This window comes from Armigeres subalbatus, unplaced genomic scaffold, assembly GCF_024139115.2.
Source record: "Armigeres subalbatus isolate Guangzhou_Male unplaced genomic scaffold, GZ_Asu_2 Contig38, whole genome shotgun sequence".
In the NCBI taxonomy this organism is placed as follows: domain Eukaryota; kingdom Metazoa; phylum Arthropoda; class Insecta; order Diptera; family Culicidae; genus Armigeres; species Armigeres subalbatus.
Genome location: NW_026943130.1, coordinates 174,067 through 195,223, shown reverse-complemented (window position 1 = coordinate 195,223; position 21,157 = coordinate 174,067). Strand labels below are relative to the sequence as shown.

Genomic DNA, 21,157 nt, shown 5'->3' with positions numbered 1-21,157 from the left:
AGCCTGCTGGTAATGCCTACCGTTTACTTATATGAAAATTTATGGCACATTGGGAAAATATCATTATTATACTCTATTCTATATTCTTTGAACATATATGATAGTATTCATAGCTGTATAGAAATGCATACGAAAATGAACATATAAGATGTTTTTTTAAGAAAATAAAAATATTCAAAAATAGGGGAACTGCTCCTGGAATTCATCCCATAGCTTCGATATTCATCCCATCAAAAAGAAAGCAATGGAAAGCAATTTCATTTGTTTCTGTTTACACGCACGCATGTTTACAGAAAGGTTTGATTTTGCTTTGATTTCAAAATTAAAGATCATCCGATTTTTTTATCATTTTGTTCTCATTGTACAACATTTCGAAGGGCCTTCAAAAAGCGACCATCTATTCTTGTGGCATATTGTAGAAAAATATATGCTTTAAAAAAAGGATTTATTTGTTAAATGCAATATGCTTCGACTGATCGCTTCGGGCCTGTAATAATTCGAATCTCGGAAATAATGCCTTCTTTAAATGATCGCGTCGGCCCTGAGAACTATTTTTTTTACTAAATATTATATTTGTGTGAATGTCGCAATGTTGCATTCGGGTAATTGCCTTTCGGGTATAAGTTACATTCAGGCAAACGTGTTTCGAGTATTTGTTATAGAACCAATATCGACACCGTGCAATACTAGTTGAACCAGTTTTAGATGTGATACCGGAATCGGAACCACATAATTAAAGTTTCGCGAACGTAGTCAGTATTTGGCACATTGTTCCAGCCTTTTGAAAGCTAATATGTATATGATATCTAACTTTCTATGGAGTTTTAGCATAACATTTCCCCAATGGTTTCAGTTGCTTCTCTCGAATTCCAATAATTATCGTATCATGCATGCATAATTCACCTGACATACTGTTACAAATGGGCACTCCTGTATCTGCTCGTGGCTACGAATTCTGAATTTGAATTTCAAATAACACACTCGCATGCATTGCTAATATCGCTAGACCAATCAATGTGGTTTGGTGAATAAAGGAATTTTCAATCAATAGGTAGGTATGTTGGTTCCATTCGCTAAGAAAAAGAAACGGAACTCGAAATTTAATAAATGAATCGTGAATCGATTCCTATGTACAAATAAGTATTTTCACTTTTTTTTTCACAATTATTGTATTGATAACAAATTCAGGAACATCTAGCTAGTTATTCCTATATTTTTTTCTTCGGTGTCTTAAGTGACGTTCAAATCAGTTTGATAACTTCATTCTTTATCAATAGGATGATCGCTTGTGGATCTGAATTCCAAGTAGAAAAAAATAATGCAAAAATCAACCTTTTTTTTAGCGAGTGACAAAACTTTACATTTGCTTGTTTGGCATATCATAAGAACAGTCTTCGTCTATGGCTATACATTCCAGCTGAAATTTGGCCTGATTCTCAACTTAGTGTTCTATTAGCATTTCCACAGTTATTTATTAAAAGCCTTCAATGCCCGCCAATGCATGAGTCTTGTGTGGCAATTACTACAATGGATATAAATGCTATACCCAGGGAGTCAAGAATGTTTCTCACCGAAAAACATCCTGGATCGAATCGAGAATTGAACTCGCCATCTCCGGATTGGCAATCCTACGCTTTTCACGCAAGGCTAACTGGAGACCCCATTAGAACAATGGGGTTAACAAACAACAGATCATCCAGGATAGCAGTATGTTGGAGGTTTTATTTTTTCAATATTTAAGCGAAGAAGAGAGAAAGGCCGAAGGCTGAAAAATAATAACGCTGCGGGAAGGACCAGCTCCCGGCTGAACTTCTCAAACAGCAGCTTTATGAAGTTCTGTACCATATAATGTCGAAAATATGGGGAGACGTAGAATTGCCTGCTAGCTGGTTGGACGGCCTCATTTGTGCTCTCTTTAAAAAAGGGCACAGACTAGAGTGCGCCAATTACCGAGGAATAACCCTTCTTTATTCGGCGTACACAATTATGTCCCGTATTCTGTTCAACAGATTGAGACCGCTTGAAGAGTCCTTCATCGGCGAATACCAGGCAGGTTTTTGTGAGGGCCGATCAACGACGGATCAAATGTTTACCCTGAGACAAATCCTTGATAGATACCGAGAATAACTTGCAGACACATCATCTGTTTATTGATTTTAAGACGGCGTACGATTCAGTGAGGGCTGCAAAATGGTGGGTTGACATCAAGGAAGGAGCGCCAAACAGAGCTCTGGTCCCCACAAGTTCCTATCTCACGCTTCCACGTTTCGTCCGATGACAAAATACCGCCAGCTAAGGGTTGTGTACTTAGATGGTAGTGCAGCCTAGGCAGTGTTGTCCTTCTGACATGAGCTAGAGTGAGAAGGTACGCCTCGAGCGTCTGTTCACCAGGAGGTGCGGCTCAAACAGCGTCTGCCTGGTACCCAGCGACTGATTAACGAAATGCTGTATCGCGTCAACTATACCTAAGGTGGCAACCCCACCAGCGCGATGTAGGTAACGCGACCCCGGTAAGGTAGCTTACTGAAGAGAACGTTATTTTTGGCAACCGACCCGGCAACGAAATAAGGACTATGATTGGAAACTCGGTACCTGGAATGTCAGGACCCTAAATGAACCTGGACGAGTGAGCCTTCTGGCTCGCGAACTGCAGAAGGTTGGAGTGAACGTGGCCGCTATTCAAGAAGTCCGATGGCCCAGATCCGGAGAACGTGAATTCCGAGCCGTGGACCCCACGACCAACACTGCATTCAAGTATAACATCTATCACAGCGGCGGCGGAAAAGCAGAGCATGGAGTTGGTTTCGTAGTGATGGGCAAGCAGATGAAGCGAGTGATGCGGTAGAAACCAATTAGCGAACGAATCTGTGTGTTGAGGATACGGGGAAAATTCTTCAATTACAGCCTAATCAACGTTTACGCACCGACAAACGATAAATCCGACGACGTGAAGGACACGTTTTATGAATGTCTTGAATCAAGACTCTTGATAAAGCCTATGGAGAGTGCCCAAAGCATGACGTGATTATCGGAAACGCTAACGCTCAGGTCGGTAGACAGGACTTTTTCCGTCCCATAATCGGTAGGGAGAGCCTTCACTCCGCTACCCATGACAACGGCCTACGGCTAGTAAATTTCGCTGCTGCCAGAGGGATGGATTTAAGCTTCGTTACTTAAATGGCAAAGAACATGGGACACCGTAGTCAAAGGCCGTTGGACCCACAGACTGATTCCAGATAGACACATGGGTTGATAGGAAGCATGGTCAAGTCAATTTCCACCTAACACAGGTGTTGTCTGAACATGGCTGCTTTAAGAAATTCCTACACAGGTCTGGCTTCGTAGATTCTGCGGAGCGTCCTGAATGTGTAGGTGAGGTAGAATCGGCAGAGCATGTGATGTTCGCATGCCCGCGATTCGAGGTAGAACGCAATGCCATGCTGCTTATTAGTGGTATGGATACAACCCCGGTCAGCCTCGTCGAGAGGATGTGCCGGGAGGAAGCTATATGGAATGCGGTGAACACAGCATCTCAACAGATTATGTCGAAACTGCAGCGGTGGTGGCGTCTTGAACAAAACCAACGAGTGCAGTAAGGGCACCTGTGATGCAGTGAACACTTTGCTCACCTCGACAACCAACATGTCGCGGGTGGGCTGCCGGGACCTCAGTATGTAGATATAGAGGTCACTGCGGTTCACGCGCGGTGGTTGTTGTCGGGGTGCTCGTCTCAACGTGAGATTATGATACGGACCGTTAGGTTACTATCATAGCTTGCGATCGACGGGTGGTCAGGTAGCCACCCTTGAAGTCGATGTTGTGTGTATTGACGTCAAGTGCGTTAGCATAGGCGTGAGCGTTTTCAATAGTCCCCCCTTGATGTATTGCTTAATTGCGGGCCGGGGGTACGGACTGGCGAAAGGGTCTTGGTTTTAGTGGGTCGGGTAAGAGTTACATGACATACCCATCCCCACACTACCTGAGTACCCCCTCAGGTGTCTGGTTGCAGATTTCCATTTACCCTTGCTCAAGAAAAAAAGAAGAGGGATGGCCATCAGCAGCACCTACTTTGCACGAAAGAATATCCGAAAGCACACCTGGAGACACCCAAATGGTGAAAGACCATGTTCTGGTGGATGGGCGCCATTTCTCGGATGTTATTGATGTGCGGACATTCAGAGGTCCGAACATTGACTCTGATCACTACCTCGTTGTCAGTAAAATTCGATCACGGTTGTCAACTGTATCGAACGAAAGATCACAGGGAACGATGCGTTACAGTATCCAGCGATTGTCGGCGGAAGGAGTATCGGCTGAGTACCGCCAGAAGCTCGACGAACGGATAAGTGCAATCAACGTTAGCGACAACATCAACGATCTATGAGAGTCGATCCATGGAGCGGTGAGCACAACAGCACGAGAAGTGGTAGGCACTGCACAGAGGCGATCCAGGACGGGTTGGTTCGATGAGGAGTGTCAGAGAGTGACAGACGAGAAGAACGTTGCCAGAAGCCGAATGTTGGTGTCGGGTACCCGATCGAAAAGAGATCGGTACAAGGAAGCAAGAGCAGCCGAAAAACGAACCCACCGCAGGAAGAAGAAAGAGTACGAAGAACAAGTTATTAGTGAGGCGCAGGAAAAATGGAGCAGAACGATATGCGGAGGTTTTATGAGTCTGTCAATGGCGTGCGGAGAAAGACAGCGCCATCTCCCGTCATGTGCAACGACCAACAAGGGAATTTGCTGACAGATAAAACCGAAGTGGCTGCCAGGTGGAAGCAACACTTCGAAACTTTGTTGAATTGTGGAAGTGACAGTGCATCGGTGAACAGAATAAATGTTAGCGACGATGGACAAGCTGTGGAGTCACCTACACTAGATGAGGTTAAAAAAGCTATTAAAGAGCTGAAAAACAATAAGGCTGCGGGGAAGGACCAGCTCCCGGCTGAACTTCTCAAACATGGCAGTGAGCAGCTTTATAAAGTTCTGCACCATATTATGTCAAAAATATGGGAAGCAATTGCTTGCTAGCTGGTTGGACGACCTCATTTGCCCTCTCTTTAAGAAAGGGCACAGACTAGAGTGCGCCAATTACCGAGGAATAACCCTCCTTAATTCGGCGTACAAAATTATGTCCCGAATTCTGTTCAACAGATTGACACCGCTTGAAGAGTCCTTCGTCGCCTAATACCAGGTAGGTTTTCGTGAGGGCCGATCAACGACGGATCAAATGTTTAACCTGAGACAAATCCTTGATAGATTCCGTGAGAACAACTTGCAGACACATCATCTGTTTATTGATTTTAAGACGGCCTACGATTCAGTAAACGGAACGAAATGGGGCAAATTATGCTAGAACATGGATACGGCTGATTCGTATAACGTTGGACGGATCGAAATCAAGTGTAAGGTTGCGGATGAAACATCGACATCATTTGTTACCTTAAATGGATTGAAGCAGGGTGATGCACTCTCGAATCTACTGTTCAATATAGCGCTCCGGGGAGCGATTAGGAGAGCTGGTGTGCGAAGAAGCGGTATCATTATCACAAGATCGCATATGCTCCTGGGATTTGCGGACGATATCGATATTATCGGGATTTATCGCCGTGCCGTAAAAGAGGCTTTTGCGCCTTTTAAAAGGGAGACAGCGAGGATTGGACTCACGATCAATACCAGAACAAACGAAGTACATGGTCGCTGGCAATCAACGTGGCTTGCACAGTTCTGTTTTCTCATTACGCCCATAAAATCATAAAATCTTATTCGACTAAATGCTGATGTCATATTAGAAATTTGGAGACAGTACTCGTCGCTAGCAAATCCTTCCGCACGCGATGGCATATGAGCAGGTCCAACCACCTTCCTTTTGCCGGTGGAGATATCTCAGCTTACACACTGATATTCTTCCCTCCCCCTTCCTACGGGCGCTTGGCAGAAGGAAGGTCGTGTGATATGTGCCATCACAAATATTGCCCTCCGCTCGCTTTCAAATCGACTTCTATAAAAACATTCTTCATGCCTGCCGTATCCTAAGGGGCCGTACACATATTACGTAAGCACTTATGAGGGGAGGGGGGGTCGGTCAATATCTTACGCTCCATATAAATAAAAAATCTTTTGAATGAAAAAAATCTTACATGGGGGGAGGGGGGGTCGAAAAACCCAGAAAAAGTGCTTACGTAATAAGTGTACGACCCAAACGGAACTATCAATTCTATACTTTCGCCTCTAATGCTATCATGAACATGTACGTCCAAGTTTGGAAGATGATATTAGCATTTCCATATCATTGTAAATCGTTTAACTTCACGTAGAAGTAACACACACGAAATCATTAATTTAATTTAATTGATGTTTAATGAGCATATATTAGGGAATGTTTAAAGATTACGTAACTCTTAAAGGGGGAGGGGGTCCTAAAAATGTGCGCTTTCATACGAAAAACCATTGTTTTTTTTTATATATACAAAAAACTACAGAGGTAAAAATATATATCAGGTTTCGCGTGGCGTATACAAAGGCATTTTCTTTAAAGAAAGTCCACCAATCACGTGACGTAAAATTTGACTATTTCATCACCCCTCCCCCTATCTTACACTATTTGTATGAATCCTCTAAAAATTATATGGATCGTCACACATCTCGCAACCCCACCCAGCTAAACGTTGCGTATTTTATGAATGTTTCTTTTGACACGTTGACAGGACACGTTTTATGAATGTCTTAAACTTGATAAAGCCTATGGAGAGTGCCCAAAGCATGACGTGAAAATTGTTATCGGAGACGCTAACGCTCAGGTCGGTAGAGAGGACTTTTTCCGTCCCATAATCGGTAGGGAGAGCCTTCACTCCGCTACCCATGACAACGGCCTACGGCTAGTAAATTTCGCTGCTGCCAGAGGGATGGATTTAAGCTTCGTTACTTAAATGGCAAAGAACATGGGACACCGTAGTCAAAGGCCGTTGGACCCACAGACTGATTCCAGATAGACACATGGGTTGATAGGAAGCATGGTCAAGTCAACTTCCACCTAACACAGGTGTTGTCTGAACATGGCTGCTTTAAGAAATTCCTACACAGGTTTGGCTTCGTAGATTCTGCGGAGCGTCCTGAATGTGTAGGTGAGGTAGAATCGGCAGAGCATGTGATGTTCGCATGCCCGCGATTCGAGGTAGAACGCAATGCCATGCTGCTTATTAGTGGTATGGATACACCCCCGGGCAGCCTCGTCGGGAGGATGGGCCGGGAGGAAGCTATATGAAATGCGGTGAACACAGCATCTCAACAGATTATGTCGAAACTGCAGCGGTGGTGGCGTCTTGAACAAAACCAACGAGTGCAGTAAGGGCACCTGTGATGCAGTGAACACTTGGCTCACCTCGACAACCAACATGTCGCGGGTGGGCTGCAGGGACCTCAGTATGTAGATATAGAGGTCACTGCGGTTCACGCGCGGTGGTTGTTGTCGGGTGCTCGTCTCCAACGTGAGATTATGATACGGACCGTTAGGTTACTATCATAACTTGCGATCGACGGTGGTCAGGTAGCCACCCTTGAAGTCGATGTTGTGTGTATTGACGTCAAGTGCGTAGAAGTAACACACACGAAATCATTAATTTAATTTAATTGATGTTTAATGAGCATATATTAGGGAATGTTTAAAGATTACGTAACTCTTAAAGGGGGGGGGGTCCTAAAAATGTGTGCTTCCATACAAAAAAACCATTGTTTTTTTATATATACAAAAAACTACAGAGGTAAAAATATATATCAGGTTTCGCGTGGCGTATACAAAGGCATTTTCCTTAAAGAAAGTCCACCAATCACGTAACGTAAAATTTGACTATTTCATCACCCCCCTTTACACTATTTGTATGAATCGTCTAAAAATTATATGGATCGTCACACATCTCGCAACCCCACCCAGCTAAACGTTGCGTATTTTATGAATGTTTCTTTTGATTAAATGAAATTATCATTCAGAAGAAATTGTGTTTTCGTACTATGTTTAGGTGTACAACAAGTCCTAATACAATTTCATTATTTCGCTTCAGTGCTTTGTTCGCTAAGTCCTTTCTAACACCGAATTACTTCAACTCATCCTAAAAACTTGTGATAATTTCGAATTCTGTCCCTTTTTTCTTAGTTGTGGATCTTTACTTTTAGTCTTATTTCGGCCGGAGATACGGGTTTAACATCATAACTTGAAGATTCATATGCGTACTCTTGCTCCACCGGTTCCTGCGTACTTTTACCCCACAGTCCCAAAATTTATTCAAGTAATGGTTTTGACTTCTTCGAAAACCAACCGGATTGATGTTCTGCACCACCTGATTGAACGTATATGTAATACTAGTTGCGGAAACCCAATTATTTTTAGCAAAATGACCAAAAAGTTATCTAACTCCATATCTCCCTTGTTGTTTATTCAAATCGTTATCAAACTTCGTTCAGTTACGTATTGCTATTTTACCGCCTGTCATCTGGACGTTTCGTAAAGCGTCATCAATTCCGTCATCATCGCATGTTTTCGTCCGTTTAAATGCCAACGAGGGAAAAGAAATCACGCAAAAGAGAAACACAGCACAAAGCAGTTAAAAATCTGAACAGAGAGCCCTTTAACCGTTTAAAACATGTTAAAGCGAGTAATTTTGCAGAATTACAAATTATTACTTGAAAACATCATACAATTGAGGAAGTAATTGCAGTGATATGATGTACCATAGATTTTATTTGTGTGACATTTTTGGTCCAATAATCGTTTCGTAACGGTTCGCGCCATGGAGAACACACACCACCCCGAAAAAATCAACAGTTCAGAATCATGCACGATTTTAAAACGTTGGAGAATTTCACCGCTCCGACCTAGTCCTAAGTAGAATTTGAAAATCATTTCAACCTTTTTTCATCATTTACATTGGCAGCTTCAACGATCAAGAATTTCTGCATTCTGAAACCCATCAGTCGAGGTGCCTTCGGAAGTATTTTGGGCTACAAGAGGAACGACCAGAACAAATTGTTTGCTATCAAGGTAAGTTAGGTTTGGTTCTTGTAGATTTCATGATTTAATACTGAATCAATTATCTAATTATGGTCTAACAATTTTGCAGGTGATGCGTAAATCGGAAATGATAAACAGAACTGTGTATCGGGTGATTACCGAACGGAATGCTCTTGCCCTGTCCAGTCCATTTGCGTCATTCTCTACTACTCCTTACAATCCATTTCGTGTGTTTATCTTGTAATGGAGTACATGGTGGTGGCGATTTGAAGTCTCTCCTTCCATGTATGGATTTTCGAGGAATCGGCCGCCAGATTCTACCTGCCGAAATATGCCTTGCTCTAAATATCTCACACAAGCATGGTATATTACATCGGGACATTAAACCGGACAACATGCTCATTTCGGCAGCAGGGCACGTCAAGTTGACCGACTTGGTTTGAGCCGAATCGAAATGAGTCAGGATTTGGAGATATCGGACCTAATCAACTGTTCGCCAGAGTCTCAATGCCAGGACGCCCGGGCAGTTACTTTCACTTACGTCTCATTTATCGTTCGGCTCCCGATAAGCGCCTGCAAGAAGCTGACGAACGACTCCGCAATCGTCGGAAACAGATCTGACTTCGTTCACCCAGTGCAAGCAGAACGATAGCAAAATGTCCGGCGTAAGTCCGTTCTTTTCGGCCGAACAGAAGCGTAAGTTTGTTGGATGATGCAAAAGAGCTTCGAAGGCGGTGGACCCCCGAATAACGGCGGACATGTCGTCTTTGATTATACGTGCAATTCGAGACCGAAGAAAAAGTACAGCAGGACTTCGTTTCTCTGAATGGCAATTCTGACAGTCGAAGGGCGGACAGACAAACCTGTGATATCGGTGATGGTGTCAATTGAAAGAAAACAATCCGAACCAATATACACAAGATCGGTAATGTCGGAGAAATTTAAGGACTCGTTCGATTTCCTCTTGGTAGATTTTAGAAAGTTTCACTTACACAAACTGATCGAGGTGAACTAATTCATTGTTATTTGTCTTGTCCTTTTGCAGCTTCGGGGGCAAGCCATCACAGAGTGCAAAACGCATGTCAGCATGATTCTGGTGTTTCCAGCCGGAAAGTGATATTTCCAACATTCCAGCTGATCAGCCATTGAGCAACCGACGGATTTGAGCCATCACAGCAGCAGCAACAAGGACTATTCATGCTCAGTTTTTTCTCGCAGGTGGAATGAATAGCTGGGCCAATATGGGATTTTTATATTGACACTGTTTCTGTTTTGCAGCTATACAGAGTAATATAAATGAATCCTGTAATTCGAACATCAGTGCGATTCGCCGGTGAAAATGGAATAAGATGCTTCAAGAGACCGGAGTATTTTAGGTAATTATAGAAAAAGAATCCGCTAGCTTTAAATCGACTTCTATAAAACATTCTTCATCTGCCGTATCGTAACGGAACTATCAATTCTATACTTTCGCCTCTAATTCTATCATGAACATGTACGTCTAAGTTTGTGAAGATAATATTAGCATTTCCATCAATTAAAGCTTTTTGATTGCAGTACTTAAATTAATTCATGAAAAAATGTACTTAGGTCCTTTTGAAAAGTTAAGATGAAATTTTCCAATGGGCATACTTTCCAGATAAATGTTTACAATTTTAGCCGGACAAAAATCCAGTTGAGGCTTCTGGTTATCGACCAATCGGTTTGCTTTGTTCAATAAGCAAACTGTTTGAAGTTATTTTAAATAGATGATGGTTCTTAATATGACAATTCTATTTTTTGCTGATGATTCAACCACCATCGTTATTAGAGTTACAATTTAATTCGGCTCAACAAATCTGAAGGATATTCGACTGGAGTTGCTCTTCTTGATATAGAAAGCATTTGACAATGTTTGGCATGAAGGTTTGATTATACAATTGATGAATTTTAATTTTCCTCTGTACATCATTAAACTGATCAAAATTTTATCAGATCGCTCACTACAGGTAAACTATCAAAATTCTAAATCTGGTAGATTACTAAAGTCCTCTGACAGAATCAAGTTTCAAAGTGCTCGCGTTTTCAGGGCACACCACTCGTCGGAAGCCGCACAACGGTCAACGGACGCAGCAAAGCTGAATCAACAAAATGACGGTTATCCGCCGTCTCCGTATCAGTGGTGTCCAATGCTGACACTAGCTGGATTCTATCAAGATATCTTAAACTAGTGTTCCAATGCATACTGGGGCCCATATTGTATAACATTTTTACTTATGACTTAGGAGAATGACGGCTTTGGAAGTTTAGTTCTATTATTTTATTCCTTTCTTTATTTGTTAGGCACTCTGTGTTACTTAACCGCTACTGTGCCGAGATCTACTGGTATTCTCTGAACAGAATCCACACAGAATCTATTTTAGATTTCCATTACCATTTTGTCGTTGCCAGTCCATCTCATCGTGAGTCCATTGTAACCGTTTGTCCATGTCGTGCATCCAATGTTCGTGGCATTGTTCAGTTGCCATTAAGCCGGGTCCGTTGGAGGAATGCTCCGAGAAGAACAAGTTGTCAGTCGTCATCAGCAACCGTGACGGTGAGACGCGTTCCCAATGCGCTACCGCATGGGCTACGCATCCGGCGACTGACGAGGGTTTGTGGAGGGGCGGAATCGAACAAAAGTTTAGTTCTATTATTGTTAGGTTTTTTATGACTGATTATGCTCAAATTTGGCTAAACGTTCTTTGCATATAAAATAATTGTAACCAAATTACAAAATTTGATCGACAAAAACCCCTGACAATAATAGAACAAATCTCTCAAACCCTCTTTCCCCCTACCTGATTTACCACCAGGGTTTCAAAATCTTTGTTGCAGATGACACCGACCTCTCAGCCAAAAGAGCTTCGCCTTCGTGTATTTGTAGTAGATTGTAGAACAGTTTGGTTATTTTCTCCACTTACTTGCAAAAAGTGGAAAATTTCGAATGCTTCAAAACTCAGCATATCATAAAATATTCCCATAAGCGAAAGCTTCATTTGAAACCTTCTACAGACATGTTGTCACTATGAATGGGGTTCCAATTAATTGGTCTATGAAGCTAAATATTCAGAACTTCTGCTAGATCAAAAATTAACAAAGTTACATTAAGACATTCAAGCCAAATGTAACAAATATATCAAGTGTCTATATCCACTTATTAACACTTATTAACTAACAAACTTTTGATTTACAAACAATTTTTAGATCAGCCATGTTGTATGCTGTGCCGATATGGACTAGTTTCCAATACCAGAAAGAAGGCACTCCAGAGTTCAAAAAATATCGAAGATGATTCTGAGATTTGCTTCCGTGGTATAGTACCAATGAACTTCATAGAATTTCTAATATTGAGACATTCAACAAATGTCCACAAAATAATTTCAATTTTAGAAAAAAATCGTTTGCAATCTTCTATTGCCGATTAGCTCCTTTATCCTTAGTATATAGGTGAGGTTTAGTTTAAGTTGAAAACATTGTAATTCCTACATGGTTTAATTAAACCAGAGGAAAAATCCTAACTGAGCAATTGAAATAATATTAATAACTAAAAGTAACATAGTAAATAAGAATGTATGTTAACACGGAACACCTAGTCAAAGAGATGAATGCATGTATTAGATAATTAGCAAATAAATCAATCAAAAAAAAAATTAGGGCCATTTGGTATAATGGCATAAACCATTGATAAAAATTAAAAAGAATTGTAAAAACTCTAGGCAGACCTCGAATGAAGGAATGATCTACTCATTGGATTCTACCAACCAAATGCATGCATGTTTTCTCGTTATAGGAGAATACACTGTGCTTTAAAAGATAGAATAATCAGCTCAATTGTCTTATTCCGATCGATCAGAAAAAAATATACGCTTCGACTTTAGCGTTTTGCCTTTCACGTACAACTAAGTTGTACCGAAAGGCTATCATTCTGAACCAACATTTGAAAAGGGCGTAACAGCAAAAATTTATTCCTTCTGATTCCTCGTCTACATATATTGCTATATATGTAGACAAAGATTCAGAAGGAATAAATTTAACTGTTACTACTCAATGATCTAATTCCTCAAATTCGAACTTTTGATAGAAGTCCCGGAGACCCATGTGTTATATACCGTTCGACTCAGCTCGATAGGCTGAACAAATGTCTTCTGTCGTGTGTGCGTGTGTGTGTGCACAAAATGCCATAAAACATTAGCCAAATTTTCACATGGAAACTCTTAACGATTTTCTTGCAACAATTGCATCCGACGGAACTAAAAACGCTGTTGATCACTATTGAATTTCATAATAATTGCAAGACAAAAATAGATAATATTAAAATAGTGATGAGACATAGTCACATAGAACAATAATGTGTTATGAAAATGCCTTGCATCTATGAATATTTTATCCGTGGCTTCCATTAAGAGTTTCATCGCACTATAAAGATGCTCGTGTTGCACGCATTTAGGCGTAAAGTATGTCTTCGTTCAGTTTCGATTATATGAAATTGTCCGAAAATCAAAATTCGAACATAGGAAATTCGAAAACTTTTGGCAGTGCCATCTGTCGTCTAGTAGTGTAAATTTTCTATCATAACATTAGACATGTAACTGTTTTGCCTTTCTTGTACATCCATCGAGGTGTAAGCGTAAAGGCTACATTTATTCCTTTTGCGCGAGAAAGGCGCCATCACCGTTAGGTGGATTAATCCGAGTTTTTTTTAAATATGGGTCATCAGTCTTCTGCTTTCTTTGCCTTTCTCGTACAACTAATTTGTACCGAAAGGCTATCATTCTCCGAAAACGAACTTTTTATAGAAGCCTCTGGAGACCCATAGTATTATATACAATCGACTCAGCTCGACAGGCTGAGCACATATCTGTCTGTCCGTTGTGTGTGTGTGTATGTGTGCACAAAGCTATAAAAACATTAGACGACTTTCGTATAGTAATCCTTAACCGATTTTCTCGCAACAAGTTTCATTCGACAGGGACAAAGCCTTGTTGATCACTTATTCAACGCTCAATTTTATAACGCTCGGTCATTGCGTTTGAAAGTTATGAAGAAAATGGTACATCAGACCATATATACTCAATATGGTTGGTGTCCCAACTAAATGCGAAAGGCGCCACCAACGCTGGTGGATTAATCTGGGTTTTTCTTACTCTTTTGCCTTTTGCCGACCAAAAGCGTACTTTTAAGAAGGGATCATCTACTTGCCTTATTCGGAAAATGCTACTTCAGACAAATGGTCATTTACTCTTTTGCCTTTTCCGGGCAAATGCATGATTTTAAAGTCATTTTTTCTTTTGCCTTATTTCGGGCAAATGCGTACTTCGAAAGGATAATCTACTTTTTCTTCATTCGGCAAATTCTTTGCGTAATCCCTACTTTTCCCTTATACCAACTAAACACATACTAAAATAGAAATTTTTCTTACGTCTTCTTTTATGTCGAATGGTCGTTATGCCACGGCCCATTATTTGAAACATCTTTTCAACGATTATGCCAAATGGTCATTATGCCAAACGGTCGTTATGCCAAATGGCCTCGAGGTACCAACACATTATGCACATGACCTTTAGACATTTAAGTCGTTATGCCAAACGGCATTATGCCATGCGGGCTTCCCCGGACAATGCTTTTAGAGGGGTCTTCTAGCCGCGCAGAAGGATGCGCTGCTACAAAACAGATATGCTGAAGGTGTCTGGGTTCGATTCTCGTTCCGGACTAGGCAATTTTCGGTTTTAATTTTCGAAGGAAGTGCATAATGAACACGAGACCACAGACAAACAGACATAACACATTGAACATTTACTCGTCAAAATCATCGTCTTGCAAACACTAGTGACATCTGTTGATTTCAGTTAGTTGGGCAAATCACGAACCAGATGGCGGTAGTGAGCAAATGTCAAACTCGAGCAAATCCGATGCGCGCGCACGAGTGATCGATTGGCCAACTAATGATTTTTAGATTGACCAGTAAATCAGTGAACGATGGTAATTTAACGAGTGTTATGTCTGTTTGTCTGTGAGCATAGATGTAATGTTACATAATAAATAAGAAGAAGCATGATCATGAAGGACCATATCTGTCGTAATTTGAAAAGATGGCTATGCATAAATAACAACATATACTTTTCATTTTTCTGTTGAAGAACTCGATGATACTACTCGTCAGCACCATTTTGGAAAATATGTATCGTCATTTTCAGATTACAGCTTATATGCTGTTTGCTTATTCGAGGCAACCGTTCTTTAAAAGAAGGCAGCATATGGCGTTTTCTTATTCCGGCAAATGCGTACTTCAGGAAGTAAGCCACGTTTGTGACAGGTTGGATTGTTTGTCTCTCTGGCCGTGTCATTTATTCAGATTTAGAGAGCTAGCCATATGCTAATGCAGACTCTTTACTGAAATACTAAGTGGATTGTTCATGAAGCACAACACCGTTGATTCCAGGTTTCATTAATGTTTTAAGATAATTTCTCTGCATACACAAACATCACTATCCAAGGGTTCATCAACACGTTAAACCTGAAACAAAAGAATGTTGGACACAAATGGAGATGAAATGTTAGATTTCTAAAGTTCAAGTAAAAAACAAAAAATAAAAATCATTTAATGGAGCACTTCCGCCTTTGACTTTCTTGAAGTATCAAAAGCATCACAACAGAACACAATTGTGCTCTATTCAGTATAATTGTCGTTTGCATGAAATACATGAACAGAAAATGTGTTCTTATTTCGAAAATCCTCTTTAAAACTATTTTTACAAGTGGGGCAAGTGAAAAATTCAAACAGACTTTTGGATGTCTAAATATTTTGTATTCTAAAAGTATTTTTCAAAATCTTGATCACATGCATATAAAGATTGGATAGATGATTTGTTATAACATAAATGATCAATTTCAATATTATATTCAACTTGACTTGATGAACTTAACTATACGATTTCCTTTACCCACTTGCCCACTTTACCTTTTGACAATTTCTTCAGGATAAGTTCAGCAATTCCTTTGAAAATCCTCAAACAATTCCTTCGGCAATTCTTTAAGGAATCTCTTAGGCAATATTTTCTGGATTTCCTTAGGCGTTTTCAGAATAAATTTGGCAATTTCTTTACGACTACTTCCACCGCATTTCATTTCATTTATTTGGTTAACATCCAAACAGATGAAACTGAATCAACAATTTGACGCCACAATGCACGGTTCGAGGCCGCATCTCTCCATCCTCGGATACGCCCCGCTCGCCAAGTCGTTTTGCACCTGGTCTGCCCTTCTCGCTCGCTGCGCTCCACGCCGCACGAAGGACCAATCTTCAAAAGACGGTCAAAACCATTTTTCAAAATGATCCAAATTGAAAACAGGTCATGGGTTGTTAGTAGAATACTTGACGATGAAGTAAACATAGTTTTGAGTCATTTTATTCGTTGATCATCTTTACAGTCAATACGTTAGGCATGTTGTCGATTTTAATTCTTTAAATCTTGTAACATTTATTACTGCTTTTATTATGTTGGCCACAACGTAACCATCATCAAACCTAATATTTGGCACCATTACAAGTTTAGTCAAAACTAATAAAGCCACGCATATACGTTCGTAAATTATTTTGATCGCGCAGAAAGTACTCGTCTTTATTATGTATAAATTATTATTGTATTATCTTCTTGCTGTATTCATTGTGAAATTCAAAAAGGTCCATCGGTCCCATCAATGAAATTCACTGTAGTTTCATTTTTGCCAGAATCCAATCCTGCAGAAATTAGGTTCCGCCACCCTCCGCCCGCAAAGTTATTTTGGTTTTACTGACAGTGGTCGTTTCGGTCTTGCAATCAATTTTGATTAAAAGCAACGCACAATATGTTTCTCTTCTCCTTCTACTTCTCATTTGCCCCAATACAATGATGCGACATCAGCTGAAAATTGTCTAGGGTTGTACACTTATATCAAGCGTTATTTTGGGTTTGTCAACATCCCTCCTTCATGTAAGATTCTTACATACAAATGATTTTTATTTATGGCTAAAACGAGGTTCCTCCCCATAAGGGCATGCGTAATATGTGACAGCCCCTAGTACCATTGTTCTTGTCTCATGCATACTTTAATTAAGAAAATTCCACGTGATAATGAGTTTTACAGGCACTTGCACTCATTACAGGCACTTGAAAATATTGTTAAAGAAAGTAGGACAAGCTATCATGTTTTTAGTCGCAATGCAGGGAGAGTATCTTGTTTGACCCTACATCTGATTTTCAATACTTACTCTGTAAAAGATCATGAGTTTTCATGAACCGTAATATCAAGAAACGATTTGCGCCTCTACAGCTTTACTTTGTGTGACGATACAAAATCCATTCTATGTATTTACAATTTCTAATAATGGAATACAATTTTACGTGCACTGCAGTAAAGGGTGGCAGTGGTAATTAAAGGAGCCGTTAATATCTGAAAGTGCTCATAGAAATAGAACTCTACACTGGCTGCGCCAGCCATTGATGTTGATGAGGCACCACTTGGTGCAAGCACGTTGCCTTTAGGAACGTTAGCGTGATTGCGACGACTGGTGACCCACCTCTCGTTCGTAGTGGATCTCTAGCTCGGTGATGCCGAGAAGATGAACCATCCCTTCAATGAAATATCATAATATGTGGCCTGCTAGACCATTTTATTCCTTCAACATTTTTGACCGTCTTTTTGAATTGGTCCACTGTCGCCGTCTCGTACCTGCCGGATCGGAAGCGAACACCTCTTTGCAGGGTTGCTGTCCGGCATTCTTGAACACCTTCCGCCCATCGTACCCTTCCGGCTTTAGCTACCTTCTGGATACTGGGTTCGCCGTAGAGTTGGGCGAGCTCATGTTTTCATTCTTCGCCGCCACACACCGTCTTCTTGCACACCGCCAAAGATGGTCCTAAGTACCCGTCTCTCGAATACTCCGAGTGCCAAGTCCTCCTCGAGCATTGTCCATGTTTCATGTCCGTAGAGGACAACCGGTCTTTAGCGTCTTGTACATGACAGTAGTAGTCATCTCCTCCGCTGCCTTGACTTTCACTGCCTGTACTCTCAGCACCATTCAAGATGTTCCTCGTGTGCTGCTTCTACCTTTCGATCACCACACGTTCGTCCGAAAAGATGCTCCCATCCTTTTCGGCATAATTCGGCTCGCGACACGGAGCCTTTGCGGATGCGTTGAGCTTCTGATAGAACTTGCGTGTTTCTTGAGAACGGCATGCTTTCCATCTCCTCACCTCCGCTTCTTCAGGCGGCGTTCTTCTCCTGAAAAGGCGGGTCTGCTGTCTCCGCTTCGTCTATAATGTTCCACGTTCTGCGGTACCTGCGCACGACCGCCCGCGCTGCGTCTTCTCTCCAAAATCTGTCTGCCTCTTCGTCAGACCAATCGTTCGTCGACTTCGCCCATACCCGACGTTGTTCTCCGCTGCTCGTTAATGGCTGCTAACTGTTTTCCAGCGTCCTCAAGAGGGCCCCATCGAGCTCACCCTGCCCAACGCTGCCTCGAGATGCTGCGCGTATGCAGTGGCGACATCAGGTTGCTTCAGTCGCTCTAGGTCGTACCGCGGCGCGTTCGGTACGAACATTGTTGATGACGGATAGTTTGGGCGCGTTAACCATCGACAGAGTGGTCCGAGTGATGTTAGCGCCACGATATGTCCTGACGTCGATAATGTCGGAGAAGTGCCGTCCATCAATCAGAACGTGGTCGTTGTGATTCTGTCTGCAGGTGATCTCCAGGTGTACCGATACGGGAGGCTGTGTTGGAAGAGTGCTAGATAGGCCATATTCTTGGAGCGGCGAAATCAATTAGTCGTAGGCCGTTTTCGTTCGTCACCGGTGAGCGCTAATTTCCAATAGTCGTCTAAACTCCTCCTCTTGGCCAACCTGGCGTTCAAATCTCCTATGATGATTTTACGTCGTGGCTTGGCAGCTGTCGCTCACGTTCCAGCTGCGCGTAGAATGCGTCCTATCATCATCAGTGCTTCCAGGTGTGGGCTATGGACGTTGATTATGCTGAAGTTGAAGAACGGCCTTTGATCCTCAACCTTCGGGCAATTTTTTCAAACATTCTGCTGTAATTCCTCCAGGTTTCATTCGTCCATGATTTTTTGCATTTCTGCAAATAATTCCTTTTGCAATTTCTTTGGCACTTCGTCGATGACCATCAAATTACTTAGGTAATTCTTTCCTAATTGCAGCAGTTCCTCCAGGAATTCATTCATGAATCTGACCCCAAATCCGTCAGGCATTCCATCGCAATTCTTTCAAAATTCCTTCGATTACTTCAAAAATTCCTTCGGCAGCTTTTCCTAAAATGTCCAAAATCGTCGATACATTCTTTCGGCAATTTTTCCAGCAATCCTTCAGCTAGTCTTTAAGAAACTCCTTCAGCATGACCATAGAACATAAAACCCCTCAGGAATTAAAAAAAAATTAAAAACATCCCACTGCACGACAAGACCTTTTGAAATAGTTTGACAGTTTTTCCAATAGTTATTCAGAAAATAATTCGCAAGTCGGTCAGGAATGCCTTCGCAATTAGTCTGAGAGAATCGTTCGGAAATTTTGCCAGGAAGTCCATCGAAAACTTGTCAAGTAATTCCTACAATTCCACCAGAAAAATTCGCAATTCCAAACTCTTTTCTAAGTATTCTTGCTCTTCATCCTCAAATTTCTTTAGAATCCAACCGTCTAAGACGAGTTTAGTACTCTCATTTAATTCCCAATTGTTTCGATATCTTTGCAGATACGTATTTCGACCACAACTGTGTGGTCAGTCAAGTAGAGACACTGAAGACAGACCACACAGTTGTGGTCGAAATACACTGCAAAGATATCAAGTGATTGTGGAATTAAAAAATGCTAACTCTCTAGACAATTGAATCCACTAAAGAAATAAAATATGTTTTTCTCTTTAGAATGTTTTTCAGGAATTTATCTGTTGATATCTTTAAGAATTATTCCAGCATTTCTCCTAGAATCCTGCTGCATTCCTTCACAAATTCTTTTGGAATTTTATGTATTATTGTATCATTAACTCGAGTCTCGCTAATAAAAGCAAAAAAAAGCTCGTCTACGTAATGGATATTCTATTTGCTGGTTTCGCATGTTGCTTTCATTGAAGATTAGTTTAATGAAAATGTTTGATCTTTCTCGTAAATATTCTGATAATTTATACAAATTAAGAAAGTGGTTGATTTGCTCAAAACTTTACGTGTCGCCCTAAACTATGAATCAATAACATTGTGATGTTTTCTCATGTCGGTACGTAATTTCCTAGTGGGGACCACGTAATTACAATTAGAAACACCCACATACATTTTTCAGGGGCAGATTATGTTAGAGTTATCACAAACCAATTTGCATTCCTATACAGTAGTTACATAGTTCTTAGCTACCAACGTACAAAGAGATATAACTATTTTTTATTTTTTCTGGCTGAAAAATCTATGTTTTGTAATGATTATTTTCTCTCGCGTTAGATGAATATGAAACAATCACGGACAGATAAAAGATAAATCAGTAATTCTCTACCGGGCGATTGATTGTCTCGCCTTTACGTTGTGAACAATGACACAACACAATACGTCGTAACTGATATTTACTTTGTTCTCGCGTCAACATTAACGATAGTTACTTGGATTACATCATTTGCCAAGGTGAATCCTGATCTAAGTAATGACACTTCCTCTCCCCCTTACAATACTCCTTCCGTAACAACCGTGAGATGCAGACGATTCGTCGGTCTTTAAAACAACGTAATTACAATAACATTACTTCTCTTCTCTGATCGTAAGGACGTGGCAGCAGTCTTCACGAAAACATGAACCGCGTTTAAACAAGTACGTTTTCACGTGTGCAAGTTCGCACTCAAACATGCATACTAGATCCAAACCGAGTTCATCATAAACCAGACAAAATCGCACCGGTTTGAACACGAGTGTAGCAGGCAAACACGGGTTTGAACATGGAATTAAACATCAGTTTACACGCACTGTTCATCTGTTCATATTGGTCAAGTTGTTTCTCTTCTTGAGTAGCGGTGATGGCCTAGTGGTAAATCGTTTGGCGTTCCTCAGGGCACTAGTGTTTGAATCCTTGTCTTTGGATTGTTTTAGGAATGCACATAAATAG

The 21,157-nt window shown here is 41.1% G+C and overlaps 1 pseudogene; it reads left to right on the top strand.

Moving 5' to 3' along the window:
• The window catches only part of LOC134204072 (serine/threonine-protein kinase greatwall-like), a 46,254-nt pseudogene that overhangs the window by 17,597 nt on the left and 7,500 nt on the right, over positions 1–21,157 (top strand).